General features: G+C 42.3%; 1 protein-coding gene and 1 pseudogene across 3 annotated transcripts in view; both read right to left on the bottom strand.

The window, feature by feature from the left end:
• Positions 1-14640, bottom strand: part of LOC148032335 (antitermination NusB domain-containing protein) — a 95999-nt gene that overhangs the window by 68777 nt on the left and 12582 nt on the right. The gene's annotated exons all lie outside the window — the stretch shown is intronic.
• On the bottom strand, positions 153-820 carry LOC148032336 (1-acyl-sn-glycerol-3-phosphate acyltransferase 2 pseudogene; annotated as a pseudogene).

Below are 14640 nucleotides of genomic sequence, written 5' to 3'. Positions count from 1 at the left end.
AGTAACCACATATACATACGTTATGGTACTTTCATATTAGTCTTTTATCATGTTATAGACTTAAATCTTTTGTGGAAAAGATGAATAAAGAAGAAGAAAAATATTTCAGCCCTATCTCTCTATGTGCTCAAGTCTCTGTTTAACACATCATCCTAGAAAAACGCCTGCTTGCACCATTGTGCAAGATCCTCCTCTGTTTCTAACAGTTCCGATGTTGCGTAACACTTTGCATGTATATGAAGCACAGAAGATTGACCACTGAGGAGCCACTTCATGGTGGGTGAAGAAACTCCCATTGGGACTGCCACTGTTATGTCATAAACAGCAATTACAAATTAATGCAAGTTGGAAACAGCAAAGACAAATCCCTTTGTTCAAGGGATTAGCACATTTCTTGGAACTGGCAAGCCTGAAGCAGCAGTAAATTCTTGAACTGCTTGGAGCTTAGCTTCTGTGAAGCGAGTGCCCTCCACAAAAACTGCTAACCAAAAAGGCCATGGAAAACCTTGTACACTTTTGAGGCTTGCCTTTCGCATGGCTTCATCCTTAGCCCAGCTCCTTTCTAAAAAGGCATATTCTGAGGACTACATTGACCATCGCATCACTGGTAAAAGCTTGCTAGACGACTTCATCACTGCTCGTATGCTACCCAAACAGCCTACTTGCTGAGCTAACACCCAGCTTACGAGTCAATCAATGTCACTGCAATGATTTGAAGTTACAAGTGCATGCTCTTTACCCATATGGCTCCAAGTCTCAGATCCACATACAGGCAAGTCTGAACTCCTGCCCACCGATTCACCAAATGAACATTTTGCATTTTAAAAAAGTTTTACTAAGTCAACCCACCATCATTGTAGATTTCCACCAAGCTCTACCTTCCATAGACCCCACAAGAATCGCTCTTATCTATCAGCCATGCATCATCCTTGATAAGCAAATGATATATCTTATTAATAGATGCTCCCCCTTAGATCAGTTTATTATTAGTTCTACAATCCTACTAAGAGCATTCCAAGTCCAAGTTAGGAAAGGTTTGCCAAACAAGCAAAAGGTCTAAAATCATTGCCCATGAATCTGTTAGAATTCAGTGATTTCATACACTTCATCTCCTGGTTGTGAGCTCTGCCAAAGTCTGACAAAATAAAGGAGCTCTAACTCTCTATGCATCTGCATTTCAATTTCCAGCCCAGAATTCGTCCTGATCACATTAGTTTCCCGGCTGATGGCATTTCATCCCACCTTGTTCACACTGTTCACGGCATTTCAAGTCTGGCTGCATTGCAGATTTTGCCAAATGGCAAACAACAGGTTGACAAGTTGCTGCCATCACATTAAATGCTGGTTAGCCTGATTTTTCACCTCCATAGGCAGCAATCAGCCAGTTTTTGAGTAGCCTAGTTACACCACTGCCCATCATAAGGGTTGATCATTGCCAAATTGACACACCTCCATTCTCTCATCATGACCTGCAATTTTCAGTCTTCTTTCACACTCCAGTGCCCTCACATATGCAGATCAGCAACGTGCAGGGGCTGTCTATAGCAGCCTTGTAATCAGCATTCTTATTAAGTTCAGTACAGATCTGTTCCTTCCCTCAACTGCATTCTCTCTCTTTTCCTCTCTTCCCTTCTCTCTCTATGTTCATGATCTCCTTTTATTGTACACTCTCACATGGTTTCAGAGCCAAACGGGAGGAACCAGAGCTGCTATGAAGACAAACTGCTGCTATACACTCCTGAAAGAAATGTTTTCAGCCTAGAAACCTTCCTTCTGCTGGGCAATCAGAAAACACAGCCTTCCGTGCACAAGTTGCTTTCTCCACCACCAGAGACCCTTCTACAGCTAGCTGCCCATCCAACACAGCCTTTATAGCAGGCTTCTCAGCTTTCTGGAGCCCCAACATCAAAACACAGCATCTTTTTGTCTTTTCTTGTGCTTTTTCGCAGGTCTTTTAAGGATATCCATGCCTGACCAGTATAACTAGCAATACAAGGTGGATCATTAGTATGACAAAGACCATGAGGACCAAAGAAACAACAACCGGGATCATGAAGACTAGTGTTACAACTGCCAAGATCGAGAGAATCAACACAAAGACTGTCACCATTGTGGAGGTCGAAAGAATCAGCGTGAATACAAATGAGATTGGGCATCAGATCATGTTTCAAGCCGTGATCAAGCTCCCTCCCACCCACCATCTCTTCATGTTTTTTGCCCTTGATGGCACCAAGGGTCCTCGCTTTGATGTTATGGCACTCTCTGTGCAATTGTCTATCTTATCTTCCCCGATAAGGAAAATTTGGATGGCTCTCACTACACCTTGTGGTCATGCAAGGTGAAGTGCATCCTCAACACCTTCGATCAACATGATTTTTTCATTGCCCCCAACCCCCAACACCCCCCCCCCCCCTCCTGGGGCAATAGAAGTGGATCCCCATGTCAAATCCATAGCTAGTCAGGCAACTCTTTGGGACTATCTCAACTCTTGAGCTCAACCTTTCCTCTTCATGAGCAATCACCTTGCTCATGTACAAAGGATCCGCTCAGTAGTAGATATCTAGACCTAGCTTGCATCTTTCTATTAGGTTTGGACTTTCCTAGGAGCTAGCATTTCTCAACAAGAAGGTTTCTTCAAAGAGCATGGCTATGACCCTGTTGTCATATCTCTCATCCCTAAAATATGATGTCTTCTATACCAATGTTCTCACCTCCAATATTCAAGATACCAACAAATGGGAAAAGCTTGTGCCAATGAAATTGGAGCACAATGCCTCGCATAAGGAGATAGGTTTGGGTGGAGCAGGGACATTCACTCGTGCTTTTGGCATTGGCACATCTACAAGTGGCAATCAAAAGTAAAAAATAGGCAAGGAACTAAAGAAAGAACGGGATAAGAAGAAGGACCCTGAGATAAGAAAAAGAACAAGAAGTTCAAGGGTCATCCCAAGTGCTCATGCTCTGGGAAGATGACCCATTCAAAGGAGAAATGTTGGAAGAAATATCCCAACTTTGGCCTAGGGAGAAGGATAGAGCAAAGGATCCCAAAGCTACACCGACCATGACAACAAAATCAGTCTTTGTCAATCTCTCTGAGGTAATGAAAGTAGCCTTGCTTCTTCTCCAAAGAAGCCTTGGCTAGTGGACATGCCTTATGGTCTATCAACATGATTGAATACAAGATCTCCACAATAGAGGAGGCCCAATCATCATTGTTTGTTGGGAATTAAGGCCTCGTGCCTTTAAATGTGCTCGGGTGTGAACGCACCCTTAGCACCTCGTGCCTTTAAATGTGCTCGGATGTGAACGCACCCTTAGCACTTCTACTTACACATATATATCTATCTCAAAACCTAAAGGTACACACTCGTCATTGTACCTAAAAACGAGCTCACTCTCTACTCTACTCGCTCTTGCACTCTCTATGTCTCTCACTGCGCGTAGGACAATCTGTCTCGATCGTCGTGCTCAATCGGCCCCTACAAACTGGTATCAGAGCCAATGGCTCACTCAAGCTGTTGAGGGGTAGATCAACAGGTGTAACAATCTTGTGGACTGTTAAGAGGTGCACGCGACACATAGTGAGGAGACAAACATACAGTCGAGCTGCGAGACAAGTGACAGGCGACAATCGCCAGTCAGACAGAACGGGTAATTGCAGGCGTAATGGGCAAGCGACTGGTCGGGGGCCCAGTGTGGACCACAACGCCAACGGGCTTTGCTGACAGGCGATCACACGAACTATCGACCTGCTGCACGACAGGGGGCTCCACAATTGACTCGCGAACGGGCGACGGGGGGCGACTAGCTGACGCAACGTTTTTCTAATAGGTGATCTGACAACACGACGCGTGACGAGCGACAGGCAGGGGACCCACATAGTTTCTGACAAAATCAATTTCTTCTTGAAATCCCTTTTGCTCACTGAGTGACAGACGTTCACGCATGGAGGCACAACTTCCAAATTTCGTGCAATCTTGGCCCAAAAATTTGGGCTTGATGCAGGATAAGCAAATCTGTCTCAGAAATTGCAGGAATTTGTGACATTTTGTCCCGAAATTTGGAACTTTTAATGTACATGCGCAAATTGGACTGAAATTAACCCAATTTCTCAACATTGAGGCACATTGGACCCCGTGCAATTTGGGGCTTTTGCAGTTTGGGCAAAATTTGTGCAGCATTTGGTCATTTTATGTACATGCAGGTTGAATTCCGCGGAATTTGGACATCAACACTTTGTAAAATTTCGGGGTTTTACTGAAATTGCTTTATTTTGGCAAAATTGGACTGTCCTATGCGTGACAGAGAAAATGCAGATGTGTGTTCGATGCTTTGAGCACAAAATTTTGGGGCTTTTGACCGTTCGTGTCAAATTTTATGCCCATGGGTACATGTACAACAGAAATTGCAGCTGAAATTTTGGGATTTCTCATGTAATGTGATGCACATGCCCTTGGAACAGCTGTAATCAGTTGGATAATGCTGTAGCACATGGTTTGGTGCTTCTGAAAATTTAATTACAGATCTGTACTTCTATGTGGTCATTTATTGCTGATTGGTACTTGTTTGTACCTTGGTCAGTTGGGTGACAGTTTGGGCCTGCATTTGCTGGTTTTTTTTTGTCACATTTGGGCTGAAAATCATGGCTGGCAGCAATAACAGCAGTCATCTGATGCACATAAAGAAGCTTGAAGGCGCACATAATTTTGCAGTGTGGCAAAAATAGTGCTACAATATCCTGTTACAAAAGAAGCAGGCAAAGCCGATCAAAACCAAAGGAGCAAAACCTGCGGACATGGATGAGGACGATTGGGATGAGTTGAATGAGCTTGCACGCTCAACCATAGAGCTATTGATTTCTGATGCCTTGCTATTCAACATTGAAGATTTGGATTCTGCATATGTTTATGGACTAGACTGGAAGAACTGTATGCACAGAAGAGTGCTGCAAGCAAAGTGTATTGGCTAAAAAAGCTTATGGATTTGCGTATGAAAGAAGGTACAGCAATGTCTACTCACTTGAGTGAGTTTAACTCCATTTTCAGCCAGTTGGTTGCCTTGAAATTCATGATTGATGAGGAATTTAAGGCTACTTTCTTGCTTTGCACTCTACCAAAGAGTTGGGATACATTCAGGACTGCTATGAGCAATTCTAATGTGATCCTTTTGTATGCGGATGTAGAGAGTCCTCTACTTATGGAAGAGATGAATTGGCAGAACAATGCATCCAGTAAGTCTTCCAGTGCTTTGGATACTAGGGGCAGATCACAGCAAAAGGGCAAATATGATGGCAAGGGATGCAGTAAATCACGTGGCAAAGATGTTGAATGCCATCATTGTGGCAAGAAGGGTCACTTTAAACGTGACTGCTACAAATGGAAGAAAGAGAAACGAAAAGGCAAGAAGACAAATGATAGCAAGGAAGAGAAGAAGGCAGTCAGCCAAAGTGTAAAAATTGAAGAGGTGAATGTAGTCACTCATGACAGTGACAGTGGGAGTAACGTACTCTTTGTCTCTTCACACTTTCGTGCACATGCTTTACTTACAGATACAGATGATAATATGCATACCTGGATTCTTGATTCAAGGGCATCCTTTCATGTCACCCCTCATCGTGAGTGGTTTTCCGCCTATACAGGGGGTCGACATGGTGTTGTCCATCTTGGGGATAACTATGCATGTGATATTGCAGGTATTGGCAATGTGCAGTTACAGTTTCAGCACGGCTCTGTCTTTACACTTCAGCATGTACGACATGTACCTCAGCTCAATAAGAGCTTGATTAGCACAGGGCAGCTAGATGATGATGGTTTTCATACCACCTTTGGTGATGGAAAATGGAAGATCTGTAAGGGATATAGGGTTATTGCCAGAGGTAGCAAGAGTGATACTTTGTATCCACTTCATATATCTAGTGTGCGTGACCATGTTGTTGCAGTGACCGAGCAACCAAGCGTTTCTTTGTGGCATGGCCGGTTGGAACACATGAGTCAAACAGGAATGAAAGTGTTTTCTTGTTTGGGTTACTTGCCTTGTCTTCGTTATGCTGATTTTGAGCATTGTGATCATTGCATTTATGGCGAACATGCACAGACGTCACATAAAAAATCTCTTTCTTTGAAATCTTCTCCTCTAGAGTTAGTACATTCGGATGTATATCAAATAACAGAATTATCTTTAGGGGGAAAGAAATATTTTGTCACCTTTGTCGATGATGCTACACGGAAAATATGGGTTTACCCTATTCGTAGCAAGGATGAAGTGCTTGATAAGTTTAAAAAATTCTTGGTATTGGCAGAAAATCAAACAGATAAGACACTTAAGTGTCTTCGCTCTGACAATGGTGGGGAGTATGTGTCCAAGGCCTTTCAGGCATTTTGTGACAGCAAAGGGATGAAAAGCGAGCTCACTACCCCTCGTAATCCGCCCCAAAATGGAGTCGTAAAGCGTATGAATCAGACCATACAAGATAAGGTCCGTACCATGCTGTCTCATGCTACATTACCCCATGGTTTTTGGACAGAGGCTGTTATGACAGCCGTTCACTTGATTAATCGGTCACCAAACAGGTCTTTGGGGAGGGGAGTTCCCCAAGAAGCGTGGTCGGGCAAGCCACCTTCATATCCTCATCTGAAAGTGTTTGGCTGCGAGGCTTTTGTACACATTCGTAAAGAAAAACGCAGCAAACTTGAGCCAAAGTCTTGTAAATGCATTTTCCTAGGATATGGTGACGGGGGTGAAATGGGGTATAAATTGTGGGATCCCGAGAAAAGGAAAGTAGTACGCAGCAATGACATTATCTTCTGGGAAGATCGCACGCACAAACAACCCGAAAAGACTAAAGAGATCCATAGGGTTACATTCCGGGAAGAAATACCTTTTGGATAGTAAAATGTGCCCGCTGTACAGCAGCAAATACCTACTGTAAATGCAAGAAATAATGCTGGAAATGATCAGCCAGCTGTTGCCCATGAAAATGAGCCATTACATGTGCAAGAACAGCCAAGACAGCAAGCTGTTAATGCTAATTTGCAGGTTGAAATGCCAGGACAACATGCTGAATATGGAAATTTGTAGGAACAGCCGAAATTTGCAGGAACAGCCAGCAAACAATGACCATCAGGTTAGGATATCATCTAGGACTACTAGACAACCTGACAGGTTTTTTCCTGGTGCAATTAATATGGTTGATTATGTCATGTTGACAAATTGCGGTGAACCGTCTTGCTTCAAGGAAGCAATGGACAGACAGGACTGCAAAAAATGGTATAAAGCCATGCTGTCAGAGATGGAATCTCTTGAAAAAAATGGCACTTGGGACTTGGTGCAGTTGCCTAAAGGGCAGAAAACCCTTCCATGCAAATGGGTTTACAAGATGAAGGTCACTTCTGGTTCCTCACCAAAGTACAAAGCAAGATTGGTTGCAAAAGGATACAAGCAGAAGTATGGAATTGACTTTGATGAGATTTTCTCGCCTGTAGTCAAGATGACTACATTGAGAACCATTTTGGGCTTGGTTGCAGTTGAGGATATGGAGCTCATACAGATGGATGTAAAGACTGTGTTTTTACATGGTGATCTTCATGAAGACATATATATGCAGCAGCCTGAAGGGTTTGTTGAACAAGGGAAAGAAAAAATGGTATGTAAACTCAACAGGAGTTTGTATGGGCTGAAACAAGCACCAAGAGAATGGTATCATAAGTTTGATATATTCATGCAGTAGAAGTCAAGTGGATCACTGCTTGTACACCAAGAAGGCAACAGATAGCAGCCTGATTATCTTGGTTTTGTATGTTGATGACATGCTAATTGCTGGCAAGGATACTCATGCCTTGGATTCATTGAAGCAAAGTCTTCATGGCAGCTTTGACATGAAGGATCTTGGTGATGCAAATCACATTCTTGGCATGCGAATACTCAGAGATAGATCGAAAGGCTTACTCTATCTATCTCAGCAGGAGTATATCTCCAAAGTTTTGCAGCATTTCAATATGGAGGGGGTGAAAACAATTGGGGTTCCATTGCCTCCATATGTGAAACTTAGTGCAGAGGACAGCCCAACATCTGATGATGAGAAGGCTGAAATGGCCAAGATACCATATGCTTCAGCTATTGGCAGTTCGATGTATACTATGTTTGCTACACGTCCTAACATTGGCTTTGCAGTGGGAGTGGTTAGCAGATGCATGGCAACCCCTGGCAAGAAGCATTGGGATGCAGTGAAAGGTATTATGAGATACCTCAAAGGCACAAAGGAGTTGTGCATCTGCTTTGGAAAGCAGAAGGCATCTGTTGTTGGCTTTATGGATGCAGACTATCCTGGTCATGTAGATTGCAGAAAGTCCACTTCTGGGTATGTGTTTACTTTCATAGAAGGAGCAGTCTCTTGGATCTCTAGGCTACAAAGGTGTGTTGCATTGTCTACTACAGAGGCAGAGTATGTGGCTGCCACTGAGGCATGCAAGGAGGCTTTATGGCTTTCACGTCTGATGGGAGAGCTTGGCATCATAGAGTTACCTATTCTCCATTGTGACACTCAAAGTGCTATCATGTTAGCATGGAATCCTGTCTTTCATGCAAAGACGAAGCACATACTATCATGTTAGCACGGAATCATGTCTTTCATGCAAAAACGAAGCACATATAAGTGAAGTACCACTTCATTAGAGATGTACTTGATAGCAAGAGCATTGAGCTTGTTAAAGTGCATACAGATGATAATCTTGCAAGCCTTTTCACGAAGGGTCTTCCAACGGAGCAGTTTGCTCATTGCCGACAGATTATGGGAGTTGGATAGATATATGTTTTTCAGCTTTGTACATACCTAGACTTAGTTGATTCTTTTCTCTTCTTAAGACACATTGCCTTTAGATGGGAGGTTGTTGGGAATAAAGGCCCTCGTGCCTTTTTAATGTACTCAAGTGTGAACACACCCTTAGCACTTGTACTTACACATATATATCTATCTAAAAAACCTAAAGAGGTACACTCGTCATTGTACCCAAAATTGTGCACACTCTTTACTCTACTCTCTCTCACTCTCTCTATCTCTCCGCGCACAAACACCCACTGTCTCGATCTTTGTGCCTCCCCGATCACTACAATAAAGGCCCTCATGCCTTTTTAATGTGCTCGGGTGTGAACACAACCTTAGCACTTATACTTACACATATATATCTATCTAAAAACCTAAAGAGGTATACTCGTCATTGTACCCAAAATTGTGCACACTCTACTCTTCTCTCTTCCTCACTCTCTCTGTCTCTCCACACAATGAACACCTACTGTCTCGATCTTCGTGCCTCCCCAGTCACTACAATATCCATATGGCCGGCTTTGTGCCCCAAGCATCATGCCTATGTTGCCATACATGGGGTTAAGCATTCCACTTACATTACCCAAATACATTGGGTGTTGTGAGCCATGCATTGGCTATTGCATACCATAGGGATTTGTGCCATACATTCCCATATGCAATGTCTGTCCAACCATAGCATGAAAAATGGTACCACCACTAAAGTATCCTTGTTGTCCCATGCTTGCATGTGCATAATTGCCTTGCTTCCCATGTTCCCATGGATTGACACTACCAAGTTGGCCATGCACTTGCCCTTGCTGCCCCATGTGCTCGTTAGGCATTTTGGGCTCTTTTAATGAAAGCTTAGGCATTTTCTTCGGTTCTTGTGGCTGTCCCGAAGCTATAGAAGGTGTCTTCTTCTCTTTGCCTTTGTTATTCTTCTTTGGGGCATTCAAGAGTCGAGTAAACTGAGGATCCTTTGGCCAATTCAACAAAAAGTTTTGCTGTTGTACCCATTCGATCCTTGAAGCTATCATCAAATTCTTCAACCCTTGCTGGCCATCAGTCTCTTTATGCATTGAAGTGCCAACATTTGGGTCATTTCCCACATTTTCAGCATGCTGTCCATGCTGAGAACCATGCCCAACATCAGACATTGCATTTCCCCCTTCACCACGTGATTGACCAAGGAGTGATGTATCCTCTCCACTTGATCCCATATCATCATGTGAAGACATGCTTGCTGTAATTCACTGTTGAGAACAATTTCAACAATAATGCAATAGTCCCAAGTTGCAATCAAGTACCACGGGCCCAGCAATTCAAAGGATTTGATGGTGTCCCGGTAACGGAACCATGTAACCAACCTTCCTTCCATGGATGGGTGGTAATTCCCGAATTACAACTTAATTACAGCAGCAAACAATAAATGCAAATCTGAAAATACAAATTTACCTACTGATCTTGGACAATGCACATCCGATTGGCCCCAAAATTAGCACCCCTTTCGGTATTTCTTTAGCTTTATAGAAGAAGAAGTTGATTTACAATGGGATTCTCCCAATCCCCTTCGCAATCCAAACTCCCCTTGCTGTTCAAAGTGACCAGCAAGTCTTCAATCTATTTTGCCTCTTGATTCAGGCACTTAATTGGCCTTCACCCACTTCATGGACGATGGAAATGCCCCAAATTCAATGGCTGGCTAGTCCTCCACCTGAATTTAGCTGAAATTCACCTCCAACCCTGAAAAATCCAAGTCTTGGAGCTTCCAATTTTTGGCACGCTTCTCAAGGCTGCTCGTAAACCCTAATTTCTGATGTAAATTAGGGTTTACAGCAGAGATATCTACAATTTCTTAGCCTCCAAGGGTCCAAATGCTGAGATCTTCAGAGCAAGGCTATAAAATGGTTAGAAGATGAGAGAGAAAACTGTAGAGAGAAAATTCAGAGTTTTGTCGCGAAGGATGACTGAAAATCAGTCAAATGCAGCTGCTGCCCTACCACAACAGCTTGTAGATGCAAAGAACTGAAGAAAATGAGTCATTTACTGCTGCTGCCATGTCTCAACAGCCTATAGATACTGTCACTTGTTATTGATTGGTATTCTCCTGCCCCTAGCTGCCTCAGAAGAGGCTCCAATGGCTGCAAATCAGACCAGCAGCATCTCCTCCCTCTCTCTTGCAGGCTGAATATACTAAAAATGCCTCTCTCCAATCTCTAAAGATGTTTTTCAATCTTGCATGGGCATATTTGACAAGTGGCAATCTTCCCAAAGGGTTTTTCCAGTATTATCCATAATTAAATACTAATTTTCAATCTTTAAATACTGAAAATTAATCTAATAATTATTTTAGTGTCCTGAAAAATAATCTGACTGGCCAATAATTAAATTGGCTAGACATCTTCCACTCCCGAGTGTCTATGCGCCATCTTTGACCATCAAATTTTAGGTACCATTAAACGCCACTTCTCTAGTGTCACCAACTAACACTTATGGCCAAATGAATGACCTAGATCAACAACTGGCACCAAATACCACCAAGTACTTGTGCGGCATAACTGATAGCAACTTTTGCCTTTGACATCCCATGATTTCCTCAAGTCCCGAGCTCGTAAATTTACTCTAACTCTAGTTGCACCTCACATGTGCAACATTTACTTAATCATGTGATTAAAAATCAATCCACATGTTAAGTGAGGTTTCAAAAATGCATTTCCTCATAACACATCACAACCCTTAAGTGGAGTAATGAAAAACTCTTCGCTTGTCCACATATCCCTGTATATGTATCTAAAGCTTTCCAACGAATAGTGTGATGGGCTCTACATGGCCTTTACATGCCATTCCAACTTTCCCCATGGGTCCCATCTCATCCTCTCTGATGCCTAGACAAGCTACCATTTCAACAAATATGAAGTTGGCTTGTGCACCATTATCAAAGAAAAACAATACATGCTAATCCCTAATTTTACCCCGTGCTCTGCACAGCTTGGTAACATCATCATTCGACTAATTACTAACAACATCAGGCACCAATCCCATTGATGTTTTGGGCTTCTTTCCTTTTCAATCTCCCTAATTTTCTGATTTTCCAACTTGCTGCCTATTGGGACAATCCCTTGCGATGTGACCCTCTTGTTCACAAATAAAACATTTATATACAACCATCAATTCTCTATGTTATGCCAATGTATTCAAGCCCTTTCTTTGCTATTTTGGCCTCTTTATAGGCTAATTTTCAGACCTGCCCCTTTTGCAACATTCTTCTCTATCTTTGCAGTCTCTCCTCTTGTGTTGTGCAGTCTATTACAACACTTTTACATGCTTTCATTGCTGCACCCACTTCTCACATCGTATCAAATCTCCATGTTCTGGATCTTGATGTTGTTTTCTCTTGTTGCAGGTCTGACCTCACACTGCTACATTACTATCTGCTGCTAATTGACCAGTTTTCAGCCTCCTAAACCCAGCAACTGCATTTTGTCTTTCTGCAGTCTTCTCTTCCAGTCTGCCTGCATTTAATATTTCTATTGACTGCATTTTACCTTATGACATCAGCATTTCAGTGTTTCTTGTCCCTGCAGGCTGGGCAACTGCCTTTTCAAGCTCTGCTGCCTGCATTTGATTGGATTTTCCCTGTTTTAGCAGTCGTTTTGTGATCAGTTGTCTCTCCACTACATGGGAACTAGTGCAAATTGAAGTTTGTGTTGTGTTCTAGCTGTATTCTCTCTTTGTTTCTCTTCTTTGCTTTATCGTCCCATCCTACCCTCTCCACAAGGCAACTCCCAGCTGCTCAACTAATGACAAGCTTCATGGTCCTTAGTAACTTGAGTGCCATTATGAAAGCCTTGCATGTGCAAAAGAGCTTGTGATACATGCTTTTAGGAGCTATTGTGCAGCCCCAAATTCCAACTCCTCTTCCAAATGATTGTGATCGCAACATTTATGAGGAAGCTATGCTTATGTGGTTTACAAATGATGTTTCTGCATATTTCGCTCTTCTCTAATGCATTGAGTTGTGAGCTTCTATGGTTAGCTCCAATAGGTGAAATTCAAGTCTAAGGATACTATCTAGTCCTTCTTACTTTGTGTTACATAGGTGCAAAATCAGCTTTGGCACATGCAGTCTACTCTTCCATAAGCTCATCTTGTGGGGAATGTACTCTATAAGCTCTCCAAAGTTTGATGGAGTCACCAATGCTTTACGAGTCCAAACATCATCCAAACTAGTGAGATTCACTTATAAGTCCTCCACACTGGCTAGAGCATGAGGCATCCTTGAGGTTACACAAGAGGCTTCCATTTTGACACACTGGCCATTATGAGACATTTGCAGCTTTAGAGAGGGGTGACAAAGAGAAGACGACAAAGGCTCAATGTTGTTACTTTGAAAGAATGGACAATTAAGCAAGGATTGCAAGGACTTGTCAACATCACAAAAGAAGAAGGAGAAGCAAAGGAAGCAAGATATGCACTCATCTACTCAATTGTCATCCTCCTCCTCTGACTCCAATCCTCCAACCAAGGTGAAGGCCAAAGCCAAGAAGGGGTCCTTCTCTACCAAGAAGGGGAAGGGCATCGTTGCCCCTCCTACTACTTTCTAGTGTTGGTTATGTGATCATCCCTTAGGACTCTCTCGTGCCAGAGACAAGTGTAAGAGAGTAGTGAGAGTGTGGCAATTGAGCCTCATCTACACAAGTATATAGGTGCAAAGGATCCAAAGAGGGACTTCCCTTCCAAATCGACTACAGTCTAGCAGGTTTGAAATCCTAGAGTTCGGATTGACATCTAGGTTCAAGATGGGCTATTTGACAAAGAGCGGGTTTGGCTCCTAGTCCAAATTCACATGAGGGGACACTTTGATAGTTTGCAAGGAATCCATGAGTTCATATGCTCAAAGGCATTCATGATAGGATGGTCATATATGCTACTAGAGATACATTGCTGACAAACATAGAAAGCTGCTATGATTCTTCTCTATTTTCATGAGCTGATATGATTAACTCGACATCAAGTTCTCTTCAATCCCCCTTGGTGGTGGACTAGCCATATCAACTACTTGGGTATCCATGATCCATTCTGATGGTCATTGTTATATGTACTATAATGAGACATTCTCATTGTAGATTGTATTGTATCAAATCACCCATGATCTTAGAGAGGGTATTAGCAAATTAGTCAATTCATATGTGAGTCTGAATTTGTACAATGGCTTGTGGATTTCTTTTTCAATTTTAATAAGACGGTGCTGTGAAGAAATACTCTCAATGCAAAAAACACAAAGCCAATCGTATGACAAAGCACAGACTGATAAACACAAAACACAAATAGGATTAGAGTAACTCAAAGACAATGAACACAATGAATAATAAAGTGAATAACTACAAAATATACAGTGCTCATGCAGCAAACACACTAAGAAGTGAATATTAAACCTCGAACTCTCATATCTCTAGGATCAAGGCAAAAGTTATAAGCTAGGATAAGTGCTTAGGGATTCCTTTTGGAGAAAAGAGAGGGGGAGGGAAGAGGGGAAGGGGAGAGGGAGAGGGAGGGGTGTAAATCTTATGAGAAGAATATGTGGAGAGACAAGCAGACAACGTGGTAAGCAAATAGACCAAGCAAAGCCAACATGAAAACATAGGGAAAAACTTCCTTTGAAGACTACCATCTACAATACCATGAAACACAATAACTCTCTTGGATCGCATTTCTTTTTAAAATAAGATAGTTTCTTCATTAATTGTGCTTTGGGGTTGTTTAATCAGACTAATGCATTTTTAGCTCAACAGACACCAATTAATTTTATCTAGGATGTAGCTAACTTGTCATTTTCTGAT

This window comes from Lygodium microphyllum, chromosome 8 (genome assembly GCF_053477565.2).
Source record: "Lygodium microphyllum isolate KBCC chromosome 8, Lygodium_microphyllum_v1.1.10, whole genome shotgun sequence".
Classification (NCBI taxonomy): domain Eukaryota; kingdom Viridiplantae; phylum Streptophyta; class Polypodiopsida; order Schizaeales; family Lygodiaceae; genus Lygodium; species Lygodium microphyllum.
The sequence above is the reverse complement of the archived record's forward strand: the minus strand, read 5'-3'. Positions and strand labels throughout refer to the sequence as shown.